Source organism: Macrotis lagotis, chromosome 1 (genome assembly GCF_037893015.1).
Source record: "Macrotis lagotis isolate mMagLag1 chromosome 1, bilby.v1.9.chrom.fasta, whole genome shotgun sequence".
Classification (NCBI taxonomy): domain Eukaryota; kingdom Metazoa; phylum Chordata; class Mammalia; order Peramelemorphia; family Peramelidae; genus Macrotis; species Macrotis lagotis.
In genome coordinates, this window is record NC_133658.1 from 308810883 (window position 1) to 308818527 (window position 7645).

Consider the following 7645-nt stretch of genomic DNA (forward strand, 5'->3'; position numbering starts at 1 on the left):
TACCTCAAACTCGCAGGACTTGTCTTATGGGAAAGGTCATCCTCAGTCCTGGTAGTGAGGATGAATGATCCTTTTTGAATGAACCCATTCTATGAGGGGCATTCTCTTTCCCCAAGAAATGGAGTAAGAGTAAAGATGGGCAAGTAGAGGCAACATGGGGGGGGCTATAAAAATATTTCCAAAAAAATATTAGGGTTTGTGCTCTAGAATTCTCTTCCCCCAATTCCAAAATGATGTTATACTTAGAATAGCTATACAGCAATTTGCAAATAAAAGATTTGTGGTCTGAAAGCTCCTTATGAGTCAGGGGAACAGTAACATCATCAATGAAAAAGTTTAATGCAAAGTTAGGTGTATTAAGGAAAGAAGGATGTTGTCTATACAGTTGCTCTGATTTCTGTTCAACCCTGGCCCCAATCAAGGGTCCCAATGGCACTTGCCTCCAAGATTCTTATAATTCAAGCCCCCAGTTGCTCTAATCCCTGCACCAAGAACTGAAAACAAACCAGACTAAAGCCACAAGCCCATTTCTCAGGAGCACCTAGTCTTGGGGAATGGGATAGGTGGTCTTTCGCCCCACTCAACATGGTGTTCTTGTTGTGGGAGAACAAGTCAAACATGTTCTTCCAATAGTGATATTTTCCAAACACATATTTTCTGTCTTCATAGAACTCAAGAAAACGTGAACCATTATTATCTGTTATAGTCATCAGAAAGAGAAAGATAGCTGGAAGGGACCTCAGGGGTCATCTTGTACTATTCCTTCCATTTAAAGATGAGTAAACTGAGACCAAGAGAGGTGGAATTGCCCAAAGTCACATAGGTAGTAAAGTTCAGAGTGCCTTTCAGATCCCTCATATTCCTCTGACTATAGGAACTTTGCTATCTCTTTGTATTGTATCACATATCGTTCAACCAGATATTTTTTATCATATACCAGATATTGTGCTGGGGAAAGTAGGTCTGGTTATGGAATCAGGAAAATTCATCTTCATGATTTCAAATTCAACCTCAGACACTCACTATGAGACTCTGGCCAAGTTACTTATCCCTGTTTGTCTCAATTTCCTCATCTATAAAATGAGTTGGAGAAGAAAACAACAAACCATTCCAATATCTTTACCAAGAAAATTTCAAAGGAGGTCATGAAAAGTTGGACATGACTGAACAATAATAAGATATTGTGTTATCCAGTGGTAAAACAGGGTACCTTGGGAGAGAGGGATTCTCTGCCATTAGAGCTCTCAAGAAGAGGCTATATGACCATTAGTCAGGATGTGTTGGGAGGGATTGATGCTCAGGTATAGTTGGATTAGATGAACTGTAAACTGGACCCTGCCAATTTTTGAGATATAGTTTAAACCTTTAGCAGTGAATACCTTGTTTGGCAAGGAAGGTTTCATAGTCTTTCTGCCAATAAAACCCAGCTTTTAAATCCTAAGGAGACCAGTCCTTTTCATCTGAATATTTTAAAATCAAATGTAAACAATCAGAACAGCTTTCAAACAAAGGTATACAGTGGATTACTTAAGGCTATTAACTCTTTGCATTGTATTAATTTCTCAGATCATTTCTCCTAGGGCCATCTTGTTCACTTGCAATAATGGAATGAGAGGAACATAATACAGGCCTTTTCTGAGCAAGGAAAATGGAACCAGGAAACTGCTCTGAGAAGGAGAAAACTGGCAGGAGGTTGTGTTGGTAGAAGTAGGTGGGGTGTCTGAGCTTCCTGAGGATACTTGATTCTGAGTAAAGGATGCTTGGAGCTGGCTGAGATGGAAGAGATAGAAGAACAATTTTGTCAAGGGTTATACCTGTTCTTCTTCCTCCTGATATCCATGGATCCTCTTTGCTTCCAGTTCAGTTTATTTTTTTCAACTGAAAAGATTTATTAAGCTGCAACTATGTTTAAGACATTGCAATGGATATCAAGGAAGGGATAACAAGGAGGAAAATATCCCTCATTTCATCCTTTCTTGTCTCCCAGATAGTGTAGCAGAAAGAATAATGGATTTGGAATCTGAGAACCTGGTTTAGATCCTGACTCTGTCACTACCAATGGGAACTTGGGCAAGATTCTTAATTCCCCTGGGTCTTTGTTTGCTCTACTGCAAAATGATTGGATTAGATAATTAACTTCCTCCTTCCCTCCTTCCTTCCTTTCCCTCCTTCCTCTTTTCCCTCCCTCCTTCCTTCCTTCCCTTCTTCCCTTCCTTCCTTCCTTCCTTCCTTCCTTCCTTCCTTCCTTCCTTCCTTCCTTCCTTCCTTCCTTTGTTTCTTTTTCTTTTTTGGAGGCAGAGTTAAATTGCCCATAGGTAAATTGTCCCATAGGTAAATCCCACTGGGATATGGACCCCAATCATTTGATTCTAATTTCCTTTCCACTAGGCAATTTATGGATATAATGTTAACTAATAGAGGCATTTATACAGGTAGCATTTTAAGGTTACCAAATACTTTGCATACATGATCTCAGGGAGAGGCTGAGGATAGATACACAATATCTCACAACCTTATGGAGCAGAGATTACTACCATTTTCTAGATGAGAAAACTGAGACACAGAGAGGTGAAGTGTCATAAACTCCCATAAGAATTCCCAGCTCTTCTGACTCTGACCAGTGCTCATTTCAGTTTGCCACATAGCTCCAAAAAAGGGACCAAAGACTGCTCTTGAGAAATGCTATACTCTTTAAGACTTTGACCTTGTTGTCAAGTGATTGCACATGAAATGGCAAGTTCAAGGAAGTAGGTGGGTACTCTTCCTCCCTCTTTTTTGTTCTTTTCCCAAATGTTCCTCATTCTGTGGAATAGGAAAACTGATGCCAAGTTCACAGCTGCATTAAATTAAAACTAGATCTCTGCAACAGCAGGAAAGTCACCAACCTACAAATAGTTCTCTAATGGCCTGACTAGAGAATGAATGAGAGGGAAAGTTCAGTTCTGCCCTGCTAGGCTAAGACTCAGATGAGCTGGTGGAAAAACACCAGAGCTGACCTGGAATTCTCTTGGGTTTAGGTGGTGTCCTGGGATATCCACAATAAAGGTGCAGAATGAAGAAATTAGCTAAGGTTCAAATTTAATATACCTGAAGTTAACATGCAGATAGATAAGGTAGGGAGCAGTACAGAAGATACAAGCTGAATATAATGGAATTTATCATTGATTATAAAAAGAATTGGACCTTAGAGATCATCTACTGCCACCCTCTAATTTTCAGATGAGGAGCCTGGCCTTAAATGACTTCCCAAAGTTATTCAAGTAGTAAATAGTAAAAACAGCAGATATGCAACTCATAGCTCATGACTCCAGATTCAGGGAGATGGCCACTACTTTGAAGACTGTAATAATGGAGAATTAAACCATTTTGTTCCGAAGGTACTTGGCTTTCCTAGAGTTAGGTACACAAAGAGTTGCCTTATTCCTTCTGGTGATTCTTATCACCCTGCCAAGAACCAGATTCTAACCTTAATCCAATATAGTTTGTCTTTCGATTTGAAGAAGACCACAACATCAGGAGGTGGTGCTATGACAATTTGGATTTGAGTGAGGTGGGGCTTGTGCTAAGTCATCAGCCTCACTTTCTCCTCCAGAGCCATCTGGATTCAGTGGCCAGATATGAATCAGAAGGACTGGAGATGGGGGTGGCTAGGTGGCACAGTGGATAGAGCACTGGCCCTGGAGTCAGGAGTACCTGGGTTCAAATCTGGCCTCAGACACTTAATAATTACCTAGCTGTGTGGCCTTGGGCAAGCCACTTAAACCCATTTGCCTTGAAAAAACATAAAAAAAGGACTGGAGATGGCCTTGAGTTAAGTGACGTACCCAAGGCCACCCAGCTAGTGTCTAAGGGTAGAATTCAAACTCCCATTCTCCTGACTTCAAGGCCAGTGCTCTGTCCACTTTGCCACCTAGCTGCCCTTTTTGGTGGTGTCTAACCCTTTGAGCCAACTGAGCCCTTGGTGACTGCCTTTCAGAGAATTCAGTTCAACTCAGGTACCTCATGGGATCCATGTGTAGGTTGGCTCAGAGAAGCCCATGAGGGATCCCAGAAGGCCAGCTGCATCAGTGGGACACTTTGGAGGGCTATGGATCTGGGGTGGAGCAGAGATTGGGGGGGTGGGGTAGTGGAGTGTGGTGTCTATGTGTGTGAAGAACCACAGCTTAGGGAATACTCCTTTAAATTTGGAGAAGCTAAGGTCCTTCATTGGTCCTTTTCATACCAATCAATGAACAAATCAACAGTCAATGCAGCAGTTATTCTGCATTTTCTGTGCTGAGAAGTAGGGTTACAAAGAAAGAAAAAAAATTCTGTCCTCAATTATGTCCTAAAGAGGAGGGAATGTTTATATAAAATGGCATAGTTAAGATAACAGAGTAAATAAAAAATGACAGCTCCAGCAGCCAGGCTAGTGAAGGTTTCTGCAAAAGGTGGCTTTTGAGGCAAACCTTGAAGAAATTCTAAGGAATTCTAAGAGATGGACCCAAGGAGGGATTACATTCCAGGCTTGGGGAACAGTCAGTGCAAAAAGATGGTAGTGTCATATTCAAGAAGAATATGACAAGAAGGTAGGCCAGTGTAGATGGAACTGTACAGTGTATAAAGGTCATGGAGAAGTGTGGACAAATTCTGGAAAGATAAAAAAGGGACCAGGTGGCGTCAAAGGTTTTAAATGTCTCCCAAAGGGCTTTATATTAGGTCATAGAGGTGGTAGATAGGTACTGGAGTTACCGAATAGCTGGGTGTGTCATGGTCATATTTATGCTATGTTATACATATGAAATCATGTAGAACAGTTCTAAACTAACAAGAAAATACAAGAAGAATACAGTGAAAAAAGCATGCTTCAATCTGTAATTCAGAATTCAACAGTTCTCTCTTTAAAAGTACATAGCAATTTTCATCATAAGTCCTTTGGAAGTGTCTTGATCATTGTCTTGATCAAAGTTGCAAAGTTTCAAGGTTGATCATTGTTGCAATACTGCTCCTACTGTGTGCAATGTTCTCCTGGTTGTGCTCCTTTCACTTTGTATCAGTTCACATTCCTATGCTTCTGTATAACCCCTTTGGCAGTTCCATAAAATATAGTTTGGAATGAGAGGCACTAGAGGTTGGGAGGTCACTTAGAAAACTGTTGCAATAGTCACACAACTAATGAGGGCTTCAACTAAGGCGGTCACTCAGTGAATGTAGAGAAGGCGCATTATGGGAGATATGAAGGTAGAAATGAAATTTGGTGATGGGCATATATATGTGGAGTTAGTGAAGGTGAAGAATTGAAGACAACACCAAGTTGTGACTTGGAAGATGATGGTACTCTTGATAGTAAAAGGGAAGAGGGGTGGGTTTTGGTAAAAGACATTGAGTTTGAGATGCCTTTGGGGACATCAGGTTCTAACTGTCTAATAGTCATTTGATTATGTGGAATTTAAGTTCAGGAGAGTGATTAGGGTCAGATAAATAAATCTGAGAATTGTATGCATAGAGATGATAATTGAACCCAAGGGATCTTATGAGATCTCCAAGTAGTATAGTATAGAGATATAAAAGGAACAGGGTTTAGGACAGAGCCTGGGAGACACCTACAGTTAATTGATGTGACATGGATAAAGCTCCAGGAAATGAGATTGAGAAGTACTCAGACAGATGGGAGGAGAATCAAAGGAGTGTTACAAAAACACCAAAAAGTATCCAGAAGGAGAGAGGGTGATCAACAGGCTTAAATGATGTGCAAGGATTAATAAAACTGGGTTTGCAATTAAGAGATCATTGAGAGTTTCTGTTAATGAGATTGGAAATTAGATTAAGTAGGATATAGACAACAATGAGAAGAGAAAATAGACTTTGAGTATAGATGGCTTATTCAAGGAGTTTAACTGAGAAAGGAAAGTGAGGTACTTATATAGGAGGGCAATTAGCAGACATGTCTGGATCGAGTGATAATTTTTTAAAAATGGGAGGAAAAAATGGGAGATACATGGCAACAGTGAAGAAGTTAGTAGAGACTGAGTGGGGAGACAATGAGTAGGGTTAATGGTAGGGAAATCTGCTGAAGGAGATGGGAGAGGATGGGGGAAAGGGTATAGTAAAGAGAAGGGCCACCTCTTCAACAGAGACTGCAGTAGGGGATAAATTCAGAGGACTGTGAAATACAAAAGAAGAGGGAGATCATGGCACATGGTCTTTTTTTTTTTTAATGAAGTATGAGGCCCAGTCCTCAGCTCAGAGGTAGGGGATTTGTGGTGGGCTTGAGTATTGAAGAGAAAGTTTTGAGTGGGATAAGAGAATCTTTTAGGAAAGAGAAGGATTATTTTGTTGTAGTGAGAGCCTGGAACCTGGTTGAGATTAGATAATGTAAATTTGTAATGAACCAAATCAGCATGGTTCCATGACTTCCTCCACTTCCTTCAACAGTATTTTTAAGTAGGAACAAGGTGAGCAAGATGGTGGGAGCAATCCAGGGTTGGGATAGGTAGACATGATAAGATATGATAAAAATATGGAGATATATGAGGGCAAATATAGACCTTTCACCAAAAGGTCAAGACTAGAAGAGCCAGTGCACTGCAGTTGATGATCTGAGAAATAATAGAGGGGTGGAGGGATTGGAAGTCACATTGAGGATGAAGAACAGGGAGGGCCTAGAGAGCAGTGACTTTAGCAATTCAGCACAGAATAGGATAAATGTGAAGACGTGTCTCAGAAATGCAAAGCTAAGGAATTCTCTTTCAGACTCCAGAGTACAGGTTCCAAGAGCTGGTCAAGGTCAGACAAAGCGGTTCCTTTAATAACAGCAATCTCTAAAATCTGTAATCTTTCACCTTTTGAATGGAGAATTTCTAGCTGCTTTCAAAGTACATTTAAGGTCCTAGTTCCTACATGAATCTTTTCCTGATTCTTTCTTCTTTTCCTCTTAAAAATATTATGTATTACTTTGCATATTTCTTTGCATTTACTTACTTGAAACAATCTTCATGGTAGAATGTAATCTGCATGAGGATAGGCACTGCTTCATTTTTTCTCTCTCCTTTCTTTTATTTGACCTTATAGATTGTAAAGATTAAGGGTCAGAGGACACTGAGTTTGAATTTCATTTTTGTTACTTATTACCTATGTGACCTTGGAAAAGTTACTTAGCTTTCTGGTCCTCAGTTTCTTCATCTGTAAAATAAAGAAGATGCATGAAATAGTATCTAAGATCAATAACAGTTATTGTATGATTTCTGTCAACCAAAATGTCTGTTTCTTTTACACACAGTAGCTGCTAATTAAGTGTTTACTGAACTTATCCTCAAAACCCCAACATTACTGTGAGTTATATAGGGCTGGTCTTATCTCTTATTTGACAGATAATGAAATAGTCATAAAGAAATGACATGTCATAGAATTAGTGACAGAGCAGAGATGAAAACTTAAGACTCTTAATGCCTTTTCCTTCTTGACTGGAGGAAAGAAGTTCAAATCCTGAGACCCAAAGGAATGCTATGGATGACATAAAGACTAAAACTCACCTGGATTGGCCTGTGCTGGGCCAGGTAATGGAATGTGGGCGAAATCTGCAGAGATTTCTTCTCCCTCCATGCAGCTCCTGGAAGGATGGTGGTTAGGAGTTTTTATTTTGTCCTACTTTCTGGTATTTTAATAC